Source organism: Canis aureus, chromosome 7 (genome assembly GCF_053574225.1).
Source record: "Canis aureus isolate CA01 chromosome 7, VMU_Caureus_v.1.0, whole genome shotgun sequence".
Lineage (NCBI taxonomy): Eukaryota > Metazoa > Chordata > Mammalia > Carnivora > Canidae > Canis > Canis aureus.
In genome coordinates, this window is record NC_135617.1 from 5,034,984 (window position 1) to 5,052,245 (window position 17,262).

The 17,262-nt window shown below is 42.3% G+C and overlaps 1 long non-coding RNA gene across 2 annotated transcripts; it reads right to left on the reverse strand.

Moving 5' to 3' along the window:
• Positions 1-1,899: 1,899 nt before the first annotated feature.
• On the reverse strand, positions 1,900-17,021 carry LOC144316983 (uncharacterized). Of its 2 annotated transcripts, XR_013382832.1 has the most exons (4): positions 16,224-17,021; positions 11,908-12,074; positions 7,754-7,831; positions 1,900-3,273 (listed from the first exon to the last, which is right to left on the reverse strand). It is a non-coding gene; the product is annotated as an uncharacterized LOC144316983 (long non-coding RNA). The 2 variants fall into 2 exon arrangements; XR_013382833.1 differs by lacking the exons at positions 1,900-3,273; positions 7,754-7,831 and adding an exon at positions 10,627-11,115.
• Between the last annotated feature and the right edge of the window lie 241 nt (positions 17,022-17,262).

Genomic DNA, 17,262 nt, shown 5'->3' on the forward strand with positions numbered 1-17,262 from the left:
CAGGGAGCCTAGATGTGGGACTTGATCCTGGGTCTCCAGGATCAGGCCCTGGGCTGAAGGCGGCGCTAAACCGCTGAGCCACCCGGGCTGCCCCACAGTAAGCGTTTAACGTGGGTTTTCTCTCTTACTAGTGATATACAACATTTTATAGAGTGTTGACTTCTAGTGTGCGTGCTGCCAAAGCGAACACTGCAGTATTATTGACTCTTAAAAAACACTTTGCATGTATCCTTCCAGCTTCTTTCTACACATACTGTATTTTATTTATTTATTCGTGAGAGACAGAGAGAGAGAGAGGCAGAGACACAGGCAGAGGGAGAAGCAGGCTCCATGCAGGGAGCCTGATGTGGGTGGGACTCGATCCCAGGACCCCGGGGTCATGCCCTGGGCCAAAGGCAGAGACACTCAACCGCTGAGCCACCCGGGCTGCCATACACATACTTTTATTATTATTATTTTTTAAGATTGTTATTTATTAGTTTATTCAAGAGAGGGGCAGAGGGAGAAGCAGGCTCCCTGCGGGGACCCCTAGGCGGACTCTATCCCAGGACTCCAGGGTCACGCCCTGGGAGGAAGGCAGCCGCCCAACCGCTGAGCGGTCGAGGTGTCCGTCTACACTTACTTTAAGTGTTAAATTTATACCCCTGTTTTTAGCTTGCTTTTCTCACTATATACAGTATCATGGATGCTTTTCCAAGTTCTCCATGGTAAATGGAGATCTGCATCATAGTTTTTAGCAACCATGTAGTATTTATTGTGTAATATTATTTCCCAACACTTGCATGGCCTGGCTGGCTCAGTTGGTAGAGCATTCGACTCTTGAATTCAGGGTTTTAAGTTCCAGCCCCACCTTGGGTTGTAGAGATTACTTAAAATATTTAAAAAGTATATATTACACAACATTTTAGTAAGCATCTTTGTGCATTTTTACCCAGTTGCCCCATTAGAGAAATAGGATTCCATTGCTTAAAAAAAAAAAGAAAGAAAGAAAGAAAAGGTAGAGCACTTAACCTGCTGGAAATTGTAGATTTGAATTCTAGCTCTGAAGTGTCATAATTATGATCTGGGACAAGCTGCTATGCTTTCTAAGCTTCGGTGTTTTTATTTATTAAATGAAGATTAAGATATTTATATTTACTGTATATTTTCCATTTGAAGATCAGATTGTGTTGTATCTATAAGTGCTTTCTTCGTAAACAAAAATTACACAACTTGTCAGATTTTATTGGGATAAAGGGGAAGATAAAGAAGAGAAGGACAGGGATCCCTGGGTGTCGCAGCGGTTTGGCGCCTGCCTTTGGCCCAGGGCGCGATCCTGGAGACCCGGGATCAAATCCCACGTTGGGCTCCTGGTGCATGGAGCCTGCTTCTCCCTCTGCCTCTCTCTCTCTCTCTCTCTCTCTGTATGACTATCATAAATTAAAAAAAAAAAAAGAAGAGAAGGACAATCCAAGTTGAGGGAACAGCAGTCATAAAGGCTTGAGGAATGAGAATATGCATGCGTGTGTGCTTTTTTAAAGATTTTATTTATTTATTTGACAGCACAAGCAGGGGGAGCAGCAGGCAGAGGGAGAGGGAGAAGAAGCAGGCTCTTGGGTAATCAGGGAGTCTGACTCGGGGTCCATCCTAGGACCCTTAGATCATGACCCAAAGAAAGGCAGACACTTAACCTACTAAGCCACACAGGTGCCCCAAGAATATGTGTGTTTTATGGTCAGTGTAATAATTCAAGAAGTCCTCTTCAAATAAACCTCATACTTCTAGTCAAGGTTATTATCGTACTATTTATGACATAATTTTTTTTTATTTTGAACAATTTACAAAAGGATCTAGAGTAAAAAAAGGATATAGAGTAAGAAGTAAGTTTCCATCCCTGTTCCCCTTTATCCCCTTCTATAGACAACGAATTTTACCAGTTTCTTACAAATCCTTTCAGAGATACTCCATGTATTTACAAAAACGTGTATACACAATCTGCAAAGTAATTTTAATATTAAAACATAGCATACAAACTAGAAAACCATTCCCTTAGGAGGAAAGGAGACATAATATAGGCTTCATGGCTTAGAGCTTATGCCCTTTGAAAATTAGCTTTTTTTTTTTTTTTAAGATTTTATTTATTTATTCATGAGAGACAGAGAGAGAGCAGAAACACAGGCAGAGGGAGAAGCAGGCTCCATGCAGGGAAACTGGGACTGGATCCCAGGTCTCAGATCACGCCCTGGGCTAAAGGCAACACTAAACCACTGAGCCACCCAGGCTGCCCTGAAAATTAGCTTAAAAGTGGAAACATCTTAGACAGAAAACAGGTACTTATTTGGGCAGAATAACTCATCAACATCAGCTTTGAAAAAGGGGAAAAAGAAGCCTTTTGGTGATTGGGAGGAATTTCAATGGTTTCTAATTAGAGTCCATTTTTCTATTTTTAAGATTTTTTTTCAGTAATCTCTACATCCAACATAGGGCTCAAATTTACAATCCCAAGATCAAGAGTCACATCCTCCAGAGACACCGACTGACCCAGCCAGGTGCCCCTGGAGCCCATTCTTAATACGTTCTATTCGGGGTACCTAGCTGGCTCAGTCGGTAAAATATATTGACTCTTGATCTTGGGGTCATGTAGTTTAAGCCCTATGTTGGGCACAGAGCTTACTTCAAAAAGAAAAGAAAAAAAAAAAAATTCTATTCTCAGGGTGCCTGGGTGACTCAGTTAAGTGTCTGCCTTTGGCTTGGGTCATGATCCTAGGGTCCTGGTTGAGCCCCATGTAGGGCTCCCTGCTCAGCGAGAAGGCTGCTTCTCCCTCTCCTCTGCCTGCAGCTCCCCCTGCTTTTACCCTCTGTCTCTGACAAATAATTTTTTTAAGTCTAAAAAAAAAAAATAATGTTTTTAAACATTCTCTTCTCAATCTTAAAAAAGATAATAAGTCCCAGATGCTAGCTTAAAAAGACTAAATCATCCTTATTTAAAAATAGAAGCAATGGGGCGCCTGGATGGCTTAGTTGGTAAAGCTAGAGCATCCCATCCAACTCTTGATCTCAGGGGAGTGAGCCTGGGCCCCACCTTGGTGCAGAGATGGCTTTAAAAAAAAAAAAAAAGGAAGCATAAACCAAATGTGGCAGATCTATGTATGGAATCTTATTTGCCGATGAAAAGAATGAAGTACAGATACGTGCTTCAACATGGATGAATTTGAACATATTACACCAAGAAGGCAGACACAAAAGCCACATATTGAATGATTCCATTTATATGAGATTTCCAGTTAGGCGAGCCTATAGAAAGAAAAGGTCAGTTAGTGGTTACCAGGGCTGGGGGGATGGGGATGACCAACTGGTTGTGTGGTTTCTTCCAGAAGTGATGAAAATATTCCAGAATTAGTGGTGATGGCTGCACAACTCTGTGAATATACTAAAAACCACTGAGTTGTATACTTTAAAAATAGTTTTATGGTATGTTTATTATATCTTAATATAGCTGTTACTTATTTTTGTTAAGGGTTTATTTACTTATTTATGAGAGACACAGAGAGAGGCAGAGACACAGGCAAAGGGAGAAGCAGGCTCCATGCAGGGAGCCCGACGTGGGACTCGATCCTGGGACTCCAGGATCACGCCTTGAGCTGCAGACAGAGACGCTCCACCACCAGCCACCCAGGTGTCCCTGTAGCTATTATTTAAAACAATAGAAGCTGCTAGTTTTAAACTGAACAGGTAAGAGAAATTGCTTGGTGATTAAAAAAAAAAAAAATCTGGGATCCCTGGGTGGCGCAGCGGTTTAGCGCCTGTCTTTGGCCCAGGGCGCGGTCCTGGAGACCCGGGATCGAATCCCACATCGGGCTCCCGGTGCATGGAGCCTGCTCCTCCCTCTGCCTGTGTCTCTGCCTCTCTCTCTCTCTCTGTGTGTGACTATCATAAATAAATAAAAAAATTAAAAAAAGAAGTAAAAAAAAAAAATCTTTGAGGGGACCCTGCGTGTTTCATTTGGTTAAACATCTTCCTTTGGCTCAGGTCATGATTCCAGGGTCCTGGAATAGAGCCCCACGTCAGGCTTCTGACTTAGCAGGGAGCCTGCTTCTCCCTTTCCCCCTGTGCATGCTCTCTCTCTCCCTCTCTCTCTCTCTCTCTCTCAAATAAATAAAATCTTAAAAAATAAAATATTAAAATCTTTGAAGGCTGGATGAGAACCAAATACTATGGCAATTGTATAGCAGAAACATAATTATTTGGCCCTGGATCCAAAAAGATGGCTTAAGGATCCATGCTGGGCGGGGGGGGGGGGCGGGGGGGGGGTGGCAGGGAGGAGTTGGTAAGGGTCAAGTGTCATTAGCTTGTTTTGACTGAACCCACTTTAAGCCTTATGACAGCTCAAGAGGTAATTATTATCTAGAGTGATGTTCAAAATATTTAACTGTTAATATTTAACAGAACGGCAGGAAAATTTAATCTCTGTGAGTTTTCTCCCCTTTACACTCCCAGGTCATACATAGTATTTGGAGAGAACTTTCCTGTCTCCAGCCCATATTGGTTTCCACTGAGATTCCCATGGTTGAAGCCACACAGATCCTTCAAGTGCAGGGATTCTGTTTCCCAAAGCATAGGAATAATCCCTGCTGTGTGTGGGAACTTGGGTGTTTAAAGGTCTCACCTTGCTACGCAGATCCTAGCTAGGCGCCTGTCCAGGGCACTGCAAGGGGATGGAGGACATACCAGTTCACGAGCTCCTTCCAGGCCTCCAGTTTGAGATAAAGGCACCGTCCCCCCTCTCCCTCTCAGACATGGAACACAATTTCTTTCACTGAGCTCAGACTCTAACAATGGACAGGAAAAGGCACAGTCTCCAGGTAGCTCATCTTTCCATTCTTTAGACCTCCAAGGCAGTGTTATACTAAGGGCCCCGCTACCTGCTTGGAAAGCCTAAGGGGGAAAATGTGGGGTATTAGTATCTCCATAAATTAGCCTGCCATATCAATGAAATCCTTTGGGAAAAAAAAAAAAATCAAACCTTGTCTTGTAGGCTTTAAGAGTCAAAAAAAAAAAAAAAAGTTCACACCCTAGGGAGTTTAATGGCTCAAAGAGCTAACTGCAAAGATACTTGGTGGCAGTGGCTTGTCCCAAGATCTTGTGTGGTTCCTGGGGCATTGCAAGAAAGAGGGTGATAGTGAGAGGAATAAAAGATAATGACCTGGAGTCCTTCAGTCCCATAAAGGAAGAAAATGCATTTCAAAGTGTTCTAAGTAGTGAAGTTCTACTGCTAAGAAGTAACAAAATGAGGGAAAATTTACAAGTCTGTTTAAAAAGAGCTATGTTGGAGACAAATTACATGATTTTCTTTTTTTTTTTTTTTTTTTAATTGGTGTTCAATTTACTAACATACAGAATAACACCCAGTGCCCGTCACCCATTCACTCCCACCCCCCGCCCTCCTCCCCTTCCACCACCCCTAGTTCGTTTCCCAGAGTTAGCAGTCTTTATGTTCTGTCTCCCTTACTGATATTTCCCACACATTTCTTCCCCCTTCCCTTATTTTCCCTTTCACTATTATTTATATTCCCCAAATGAATGAGAACATATAATGTTTGTCCTTCTCCGACTGACTTACTTCACTCAGCATAATACCCTCCAGTTCCATCCACGTTGAAGCAAATGGTGGGTATTTGTCATTTCTAATAGCTGAGTAATATTCCATTGTATACATAAACCACATCTTCTTTATCCATTCATCTTTCGTTGGACACCGAGGCTCCTTCCACAGTTTGGCTATCGTGGCCATTGCTGCTAGAAACATCGGGGTGCAGGTGTCCCAGCGTTTCATTGCATTTGTATCTTTGGGGTAAATCCCCAACAGTGCAATTGCTGGGTCGTAGGGCAGGTATATTTTTAACTGTCTGAGGAACCTCCACACAGTTTTCCAGAGTGGCTGCACCAGTTCACATTCCCACCAACAGTGTAAGAGGGTTCCCTTTTCTCCACATCCTCTCCAACATTTGTTGTTTCCTGCCTTGTTAATTTTTCCCATTCTCACTGGTGTGAGGTGGTATCTCATTGTGGTTTTGATTTGTATTTCCCTGATGGCAAGTGATGCAGAGCATTTTCTCATGTGCATGTTGGCCATGTCTATGTCTTCTTCTGTGAGATTTCTGTTCATGTCTTTTGCCCATTTCATGATTGGATTGTTTGTTTCTTTGGTGTTGAGTTTAATAAGTTCTTTATAGATCTTGGAAACTAGCCCTTTATCTGATATGTCATTTGCAAATATCTTCTCCCATTCTGTAGGTTGTCTTTGAGTTTTGTTGACTGTATCCTTTGCTGTGCAAAAGCTTCTTATCTTGATGAAGTCCCAATAGTTCATTTTTGCTTTTGTTTCTTTTGCCTTCGTGGATGTATCTTGCAAGAAGTTACTATGGCCGAGTTCAAAAAGGGTGTTGCCTGTGTTCTTCTCTAGGATTTTGATGGAATCTTGTCTCACATTTAGATCTTTCATCCATTTTGAGTTTATCTTTGTGTATGGTGAAAGAGAGTGGTCTAGTTTCATTCTTCTGCATGTGGATGTCCAATTTTCCCAGCACCATTTATTGAAGAGACTGTCTTTCTTCCAATGGATAGTCTTTCCTCCTTTATCGAATATTAGTTGCCCATAAAGTTCAGGGTCCACTTCTGGATTCTCTATTCTGTTCCACTGATCTATGTGTCTGTTTTTGTGCCAGTACCACACTGTCTTGATGACCACAGCTTTGTAGTACAACCTGAAATCTGGCATTGTGATGCCCCCAGATATGGTTTTCTTTTTTAAAATTCCCCTGGCTATTCGGGGTCTTTTCTGATTCCACACAAATCTTAAAATAATTTGTTCTAACTCTCTGAAGAAAGTCCATGGTATTTTGATAGGGATTGCATTAAACGTGTATATTGCCCTGGGTAACATTGACATTTTCACAATATTAATTCTGCCAATCCATGAGCATGGAATATTTTTCCATCTCTTTGTGTCTTCCTCAATTTCTTTCAGAAGTGTTCTATAGTTTTGAGGGTATAGATCCTTTACATCTTTGGTGAGGTTTATTCCTAGGTATCTCATGATTTTCTGAGCCACAGTTAGAGCGAATAGAGAAAAATCTATGGAATTTGGTGGAGAGAGTCAATTGTCTTTAATTGTAGTTAATAAGAGGAATCTTGGGAAAATCAGAAATAGAATTTTTAAGAAACTTAAATAGGGTGTCCTGCTCAATATTTAAAAGCCTGCCACTAGGAGGAGACAAATGAATTTAAAACGGCTTAATCGGTTCTTCCTCTAGAACATGGTTTCTAAATTGAGAAGAGCCTGTATGAAAAATACATTTAGGGCAGCCCGGGTGGCTCAGTGGTTTACCGCCTGCCTTCAGCCCAGGGCGTGACCCCGGAGACCAGGGATCGAGTCCCACGTCGGGCTCCCTGAATAGAGCCTGCTTCTCCCTCTGCCTGTGTCTCTGCCTCTCTCTCTCTCTCTCTCTCTCTCTGTCTCTCATGAATAAATAAAATCTTGAAAGAAAAATACATTTAGTAGCAGAATTCTAGGTGGCAGCGCCTGTGTGGCTCAGTCGGTTAAGCACCTGCCTTCAGCTCAGGTCAGGATCCCAGGGCTGTGGGATAGAGCCCTGCTTTGGGCTCCCCACTCAGTGGGGAGTCTGCTTCTCCTCCCGCTCCCCCAGCTTGGGCTCACTCTCTCCCTCTCAAATAAATAAAATCCTTAAATTAATTAATTAATTAGTAGAAGTACCTGGCTAGCTGTGTTGGTGGAGCATCTCTTGATCTAGAGTTTGTGAGTTCAGACCCCATGTTTACTTCAGAATAAAATCTGAAAAAAAATCACAGTTAAATAATAGTTCATATTCCACTAAATTCTTCTTCTATTCTTAATCTGTATCATAATCTGTTTTAGATCTGTAAGCTAAATGCTAGACCAGTGGCCCCCAGTTGCATCAGAATCACCTGGTGGGCCTGTTAAAATCCAGATTGCCAGCCCCACACCCAGAATTCCTGATTCAGCCAGTCCAATGTAGAACAGAACAGAATATATGTATTTCGAACGAATTCTCAAATGATGGGGTTCTTCTGGTCTGGGGAACCACTGCCTGGATGTCTAGGGAAGTAAGCCACTTGCCAACAATCAGATTTAATGAAATATTGAGAACATACTAAATAAAATATTTCAATTTGGAAAAAAAAGTAACTTAGTATCAGAAATAAGGTTTGAAGGATCATTTTTGGAGGGCTTTGAATTCAGAAGAAAGCAGTTTATACTTAATTTGGTAGCAGCGTGGCACTTTTGGGAACTCTTGGGTTGTGTTGTAGGCAGTGCCCAAGTGAAACAGGGACGAGAGCAGACAGTGCAGGTGGCGTCTACAGGGGTCCTTCTCAAACCGGGACACAGGAACCCTATGTGAAGCTCCCCACAAACCGAAGATGTGCCCAAAGCATCCGTTTGGCTCACTGACAAACAACTAAAAGCTCCCTTTAATGTGAAAACAAAAATAGTTGGAAAAAGAAAATAAAAATAGATGGAAGAGGTTGGAAAATCTACCTGACCTTTTTTTTTTTTAAGATTTTATTTTATTTACTCATGAGAGACAGAGCAAGTGAGCTAGCAGCAGAGGGAGAAACAGGCTCCACACAGGGAGCCCGATGCAGGACTCGATCCCACGTCTCCAGGATCAGGCCCTGGACCGCAGGTGGCACCAAACCGCTGCGCCACCGGGGCTGCCCTCTACCTGACCTTTGAAAGATAACAGGAGTCTACCAAGAAATCTCTCCCAAGTGGGGAGAGGAAGATTCAAAAGCTGCTAAGGGGTCCGATCCCTAAGGATACCCTCCACCCTTCGGAAACGTTTGAGAAATACCGGTATAGGGAAAGGGTAAGAGGTCCTGAGGGGAAAGGAAGTGGCAGTGTGGGAAAACAAGCATCTAACTGTTATTGACTTAAGAGTACAAAGTTTAGGGCAGCCCCGGTGGCACAGCGGTTTAGCGCCGCCTGCAGCCCAGGGTGTGATCCTGGGGACCCTGGATCGAGTCCCACATCGGGCTCCCTGTATGGAGCCTGCTTCTCCCTCTGCCTGTGTCTCTGCCTCTCTCTCTCTCTGTGTGTCTCTATGAATAAAAAAAAAAAAAGAGTACAAAGTTTAAAGGTGTCACACTGTTTAGGTTATTGAGACGGGCAGAGGGAGCCAATGATGGCTCTGGGGGGAGGTCATCTGGCCTGTGGGGTTGGGGGGCCTGGAACGGGGAGCTTTTCTGCGGGTATTCAGGTCCCAGGGAATGAGACCCTGGGTTGGGGCAGTGACCAAGGAAGGGAAAAGAGGTCAGAGACATTCCAGGTGAAGAGCAGAGGACCCAGGAGACTGCCTCAATGAGGAGGCCAATAAGAGAAGGAAGTTTTTTAAAAATCTTCATTTATGAGCCTGAGAGGATGGCGTCGGTGACATGAGGTAGAGCCCCAGCTGCTCTGTCCAGACAGAGAAAGGGGGGATTACCTAGGCCCGTGGTTCTCAAGAGTGGTGCCCAGAGCCATGTATTACCCGGGGTTCTGTTCCAAATGCACATTCTCAGGCCCTGCCCCAGGCCACTAAATCAGAAAAGCTGGGAATGACACCCGACGCCCTGTGGCCTAACAGGCTCTCCGGGGGGTTCCGACGCCCCCCGAAGCTGAGCTCTGAGCCAGGCCAGTCAGGTTTCCTGTTTTGTTTTGTTGTTTTGTCCTTTCAAGAATTCGAACTGAGATATACAGAGAGAATCAGCCTGTTGATTGTGGGGAGAGAAGCTGAAAGTCGGTTATAGAAAGAGGATGAGTAAGCCGGAATTATGAGTAACAGAAACTATAACTAAGTGAGGTAGTCAGCGGGTCGTCATAGGGACAGATGGTGACACCCTATGGTTGGGGAGACTACATTCCTGCTGCAGCCAAGAGTGACCAGGCACCCCAGGCTCTGGATGGCCATGGCGCTGGGCCAGTCCCCTGTTCATTTTCCTTCCCAATTGAAGCCCAATCATACTGCTATTCTTAGGTTCCTACGATATTCTTATCTCCTTTATAGTCACGTGAATCCTTAAAATAGCAAGACTTCCCATTGCTTGAGGTGACCTGAGTGGATCTGCATTCCTAAAACATGAAAAGTGGATAGAGCTCCAGAGCAGATGGAGCAAAAGTTTAAACTGATGAAAAGAATTCATTGAAAAATATATATGTGTGTGCACTTCTTTTTAATCTTTTAAAAATAAGATTTACTATCTTTTTAAAATTTTTTTATTTTTTATTTTTTTAATTTTTATTTATTTATGATAGTCACAGAGAGAGAGAGAGAGAGAGAGAGGCAGAGACATAGGCAGAGGGAGAAGCAGGCTCCATGCACCGGGAGCCCGATGTGGGACTCGATCCCGGGTCTCCAGGATCACGCCCTGGGCCAAAGGCAGGCGCCAAACCGCTGCGCCACCCAGGGATCCCCAAGATTTACCATCTTAACTATTTTTGTTTAAGATTTTATTTATAATGAATAATTGAATGAATGAATATTCATATAATAATGATTATTTTATTTATATAATATATAATATTATTTTATTTATAATTAAATGAATAATCATTTGAGAGAGAGAGAACACAAGCAGGGGGACCAGCAGAGGAAGGGGGAGAAGCAGGCTCCTCAGTGAGCAGTGAGCCTTGATGGGGGGCCTCCATCCCCTGGACCCTGGGATCTTGACCTGAAGATGCTCAATCGACTGAGCCACCCAGGCGTCCCCCATCTTAACTATTTTTTAAGTGTACACTTCAGTAGTTAAGTATGTTCACACTGTTGGGCAACCACTGTCCAGAACTTTTCATCTTTCAGAGAAATACTTTTCAAAGAATTACATTTTTGAAGAAATTTATTGTTCTTAAACATTTTATTTAAGTTTTTCATTTTAATTTCAGTACAGTTAACATACAGTGTTCTGGGGATCCCTGGGTGGCGCAGCGGTTTGGCGCCTGCCTTTGGCCCAGGGCGCGATCATGGAGACCTGGGATCGAATCCCACGTCAGGCTCCCGGTGCATGGAGCCTGCTTCTCCCTCTGCCTGTGTCTCTGCCTCTCTCTCTCTCTCCGTGTGACTATCATGAATAAATAAATTAAAAAAAAAAAAAACACACAGTGTTCTGTTAGTTTCAGGTATATGACATAGTAATTCAACAATTCCATATATCACCTGGTGCTTATCATAAGTGTACTCTTTAATGATGAAATCAATTTTAATACTGTCACCTGTCTACCTGAAAAGCTGAATCACTTCCAAAGTTCACCATCAAATCTGATGCTGCTCAGGTTCATATTTGGAAGCGAAGCGTTTTTGTTTTACTATTCTTATTCTTTTTTTTTCCTTAATTTTTATTTATTTAAGTAATCTCTGTACCTGACAGGTGCTCGAATTCAGGACTCTGAGATCAAGAGTTGCACGCTCTTGTGACTGAGCTAGTCTGGTGCCCCTACTATTCTTCTTATTATTTTTAGCTCCTTATTCAAGCAGTCACTCTAAAAAACTGCTGTTAGTTGGAATGTCTTTTGACCTGTCCTTTCATTTCTCTCAGGTATTGCCCTGAACCACATCTAAACTTCCCACCCTACGATTTCAGTATTTTCCACGTCTGGTGTCTTTATCTTTTCTTTAATTTTATATTTCAGGGGATCCCTGGGTGGGTGGCTCAGTGGTTTGGCACCTGCCTTTGGCCCAGGGCGCAATCCTGGAAACCTGGAATTGAGTCCCACGTCAGGCTCCCTGCAGGGAGCCTGCTTCTCCCTCTGCCTGTGTGTCTGCCTCTCTCTCTCTGTGTCTGTGTCTATCATGAATGAATGAATGAATAAATAAATAATCTTTAAATAATAATAATAATAATTTTATATTTCACCTTTTTCATATTGATCTTCAAATAACAATAATCATGCAATTCAGGTAGAGTTGTAATTAGTAAAGATTCCAGCAACTGTTGGCAAATGAGGCCTAGCCCGGTATACTCAGTGCTTTAGATAGGACCCCACTCTTGGTCCTGGATCCTGGATCCTTGACCTCTCTCACCTGGTAAAACAGGGGTTGGATTAAAATAGATAATCTCTAAATTTTTTTCCATCCATGACATTGCCTATACCATTATACTTTGCTTTATCATCTTTTTTTTTTTTTTTTTTTTTCTTGAGGTGGGATGGGGGATAGTTTGTGGGGAGAGAAGGACAGAAGGAGAGAGAAGATCTTTTTTTTTTCTTTTTTTTCTTTCTTTTTTTTTTCAAGAGAGAGGATCTTAAGCAAGTCGTACACTGGGGGCAGCCCTGGTGGCGGCGCAGGGGTTTAGCGCTGCCTGCAGCCCAGGGTGTGATCCTGGAGACCTGGGATCGAGTCCCACATGGTGCTCCCTGCATGGAATCTGCTTCTCCCTCTGCCTGTGTCTCTGCCTCTCTCTCTCTCTCTCTCTCTCTCTCTCTCTCTCTCTCTGTGTCTCTTATGAATAAGTAAATAAAATCTTTAAAAAAAGGGGGGGGGGGATCCTGGGTGGCGCAGCAGTTTGGCACCTGCCTTTGGCCCAGGGCGCGATCCTGGAGACCCGGGATCGAATCCCACATCGGGCTCTCGGTGCATGGAGCCTGCTTCTCCCTCTGCCTATGTCTCTGCCTCTCTCTCTCTCTCTCTCTCTCTGTGACTATCATAAATAAATTAAAAAAAAAAAAAAAAAAAGTTGTGCACTGAGCCTGGAGCCCGACATGGAGCCTGACACGGGGCTCAACCTCACGACCCTGAGATCATGACCTGACCTGCAATCAGGAGTCGGATGCTTAATGGACACAGGTACTGAGGATAGATGCTCAACCGACTGAGTCACCCAGGTGCCCCTTGCCTTATCTTGATGGCATTTCCCTTCAGTCAGTTCACAAAATATTACTTATTTAAGTAGCTTGGTTTTGTAGAATTAATGTTTTACCATCAATACATTTCAAGAGAGGAAGTCAGAGTTCTAAGAACAAAACTGTTATACTTAGGGTGTTACAAATGTTTTAATTTGTTATGACAGCTTGGGTTGTATCAGAACGTACCCTACCTTATCAAACCTTACATTCTTCCTTCCCGCCTATCAACCAACCCTTTTGTTCCAACCAAACCAATCTGTTGAAACTCTACATCCTGCCTTTTTTTTTCCTTTTTGCCACAGGGCCTTTGCTACTGTCATTTGCTCCATCAGGCTGACCTTTGCTCCTCAGTCCAGGCCCATTACTTCCCTCAGAGGATCTTGTCCTGACTGCTTCCTCTAATATTACATTCATTCATTAAGCCCACATTTACTGAGCACTTAATGTTTGCCAGGCCCTCCTTCCATTTTTCCTATGAGTTTCTGGATGCAACTGTTAAATTCAATTAAATAAGGAGCCCGTTAGATCCAGGGAACTGTAACGAACCCACAAAAAGCAAACCAAAATCTCAGCCTGTAAATGCCTCAAGTTTACAAAGTTGGACCCTAAGGACAAGGAAGCACAAAGAGCCAACGGGCTTTAAGCTACAGCCAATCAATGAGTTTTTTTGCTTTGCTTCTACCTTTCCTAAGTCTCTCCCCAGCTCTTGTGGAGCACTTGTAACCATTTATGGTTTGGTGCTGATTCAAATAGATTTTTGCTCAGGGACGCCTGGCTGGCTCAGTGAGAGGACCTTATGACTCTTGATTTTAGGGTCATGAGTTCAAGTCTCACATTGGGTTTAGAGGTTATTTAAATAAATAAATTTTTTTAATCAATATTTGCTCAAATAAGCTCTTAAAAATTTTAATAGGCTTCAGTTTAATCTTTCAACGCAACTTTATTTTTTATTTTTTTTCAACACAACTTTATTTTTTTATTTTTTTTATTTTTTTAAGATTTTATGTATTTATTCATGAGAGACACAGAGAGAGGCAGGCAGAGACCTAGGCAGAGGGAGAAGCAGGCCTCAAGCAGGGAGCCCGAGTGGGACTCCATCCCGGGATTCCAGGATCACGCCCTGGGCCTAAGGCAGACGTTCAACCGCTGAGCCACCCAGGCATCCCTCAACGCAACTTTGAATCATATTGTTCACATTCTGCTTTGTCTTTGCTCATTTATGTGTATTTTTTACCCAACGTGATTTTATTTTATTTTTTTTGGCTTCTTTGTATGTTCCTTAAAGATACTGAATAAATGGACAGATGAATGAGTTAAATAATATGAAACTGGTTTGATTCAAAGGAATTCAAAGGAAATACTTAACTAGAATTTAAGAGTCATTCTAAGGGGACACCTGGGTGGCTTAGTGGTTGAGCATCTGCCTTCAGCTCAGGTTGTGATCCCAGGGTCCTGGGATCAAATCCCACACTGGGCTCCCTGCAGGGAGCCTGCTTCTTCCTCTGCCTGTGTCTCTGCCTCTCTCTGCCTATGTCTCTCATGAATAAACAAATAAAATCTTAAAAAAAAATTTAAAGTCATTTAATTTGACCACTTTGAGGGTTACAATGTAAATGATTCAATTGAGTGACCTATCTCTAGACTGTGTACTCCTTCTTATGCATGTTTGACCAAAATCACACATTTTTACTCTTACTCATTCACCACTTATATTATTTCTTCTCTATAGAAATGAGTTGACTCAGTGACTGACACATGTTAAGCATTCAGAAGATGTTTGTTAATTATTTTTTTTTAATTTTTTAAAATTTATTTATGATAGTCACACAGAGAGAGAGAGAGAGAGAGAGAGGCAGAGACACAGGCAGAGGGAGAAGCAGGCTCCATGCACCAGGAGCCCAACATGGGATTCGATCCCAGGTCCCCAGGATCGCGCCCTGGGCCAAAGGCAGGCGCCAAACCGCTGCGCCACCCAGGGATCCCGATGTTTGTTAATTATTAACGAGAATTAATGTATATTATTTAACCTTTACAAGTAAGAGAACAAGTTTTTTCATGACAGGGAGTAGTCTCTCTCTCTCTCTCTCTCTCACACACACACACACACACAGATTTTATTTAGTAAACTCTCCATTCAGTTTGCAACTCCAACTCACCACTCCCAGATCAAGAGTTGCATGCTCAACCATCTAGGCCAGCCAGGCATCTGCTCCATACACAGATTTTAGAATTATGGTTGACCCTTTAACAACACTGAATGAACTACATGGCCCTACTAATACGCCTGTGGGTTTTTCAATACATTACTGTATTTTCTCTGCTTTATGATTTTCTTAATAATATTTTCTTTTTCTGTGCTTACTCAATGTAAGAATATAGTATATAACACCTATAACATATGTATTATATATATAGCATATACACAACACATGTATTATATATAGGATATAATACATATACAGGATGCATCTTAATCCATTGTTTATGTTATTAATAAGGCTTCCTGTCAACAGTAGACTATTAGTGGTCAAGTTTTCAAGCAGCCAAAAGTTATATGCAGATTTTTTACTGTAAAGGGTGGAGACGGGCACCCTAACCTCTGTTTTGTTCAAAGGTCAACTGTAATCTAATTCTGAGTTTACAGTGGGTACTTTATAAATGCTTCTTGAAAAAATAAAATAAATAAACGCTTCTTGAGGGGATGAATAAATTGCAAAGCAAAATATTGTCTCTTAGAAGAATTTTCTTTTCCTAAGTCAGTGTTTCTTTCTTTTTTTTTTTTAAGATTTTATTTATTGGGCAGCCCCAGTGGTGCAGCAGTTTAGCACTGCCTGCAGCCAGGGGTGTGATCCTGGATACCCGGGATCGAGTCCCACATCGGGCTTCTTGTATGGAGCCTGCTTCCCCCTCTGCCTGTGTCTCTGCCTCTCTCTCTCTCTCTCTGTGTCTCTCATGAATAGATAAATAAAATCTTAAAAAAAAAGATTTTATTTATCTATTCATGAGAGAGAGAGGCCGAGACACTGGCAGAGAGAGCAGCAGGCTCCCTGCAGGGAGCCCGATGTGGGACTCGATCCGGTCCCTGGGATCATGACCTGAGCCGAGGGTAGACACTCAACCACTGAGCCCCCCAGGCGCCCGAAAAGTAGACATTTCAAGCCTGAATATTGCCTTATTACAGCATAAACCTGCACAAAGAACGCTTAGATCTTTAACCACATGCTGATGAGCAAGAGATCAGTATTCCGTCTTTTGTGCAGCTTCCCCATAATTAAAGTTACATAAAAAGGCAGGGATTCAAATAAGTCTAGCGTGTTTTCTCACTTACCAGAAAGTGTTTGTGTAGCTACAAAGGGCTGCAAAACACAGACTGTTGTAGCAACAATCGCATGGCCAGATCATCTCCTGTCCTAAGTCTGTTTGGAGATCACGTCGACTCCGAGGCTCTTTTTCCTTCTTCCTCTTGTCTTCAGATTGCTCACCTCCGATAGATGGAAAATATTCCCAAGACCAGACCGGAGAGTTTATAATTCGCCAGTCCCCTCCCTTTATAGAGTGAGATGAGCTTTGGCAACTGATGCCTTGAAGACGGATCCTTGACAGCAGGTGTGCCTGGGAAGCTTAGGACAGTTTTCCACAATGGGCTCCCTGTTGGTGTATCTGTATCCAGGCTGGATATAATTAATTGACTCTTTTAAAATTAGGCTTTCTTTTTCTCATGTGACTTCTGGAAAGCTAGTTAAGATTAGAATTTCTATTTCCCTATTTGTAAAAAGGAACTTAACGTTAGAATATTAGTACTGCAAGGAACTGTAAAACAACTTAACATAACTTTAAATGTTTATGAAGAAGCTAGATCCAGAGGGGTTGAGGAACTTGCTTAAGGTCAAAGAGCTTGAAAGTGGCTGGATCAGGAATAAAGCCTGGAATGTAGTTAATTTTGTTGTTAACAAAGGACCGAGATTGAGGAACTACTGAAATCTTTGCTGGAAAGTTAAAAATTTAAATGCCATTAATTGGTATTTTACTTTTTTGGTATTAAATATTTCTGACAATGTAGCTCCTGAATAAAAACATAAAAAGGTATTTTTCTAATGTTTCATCTAATGAAAATATAACCTGAAGATTTGATGTTCAACATAAGATATAGAATTTTCAGTTTATTTAAATTTTTTTTTTTTTTTTTTTTTATTCATGAGAGACACAGAGACAGAGACACAGGCAGAGGGAGAAGCAGACTCCATGCAGGGAGCCTGACGTGGGACTCGATCCTGGGTCTCCAGGATCAGGCCCTGGGCTGAAGGCAGACGCTAAACCGCTGAGCCACCCAGGCGCCCCTAAAATTTTTTTTCAAAGTTTCTTTAGAT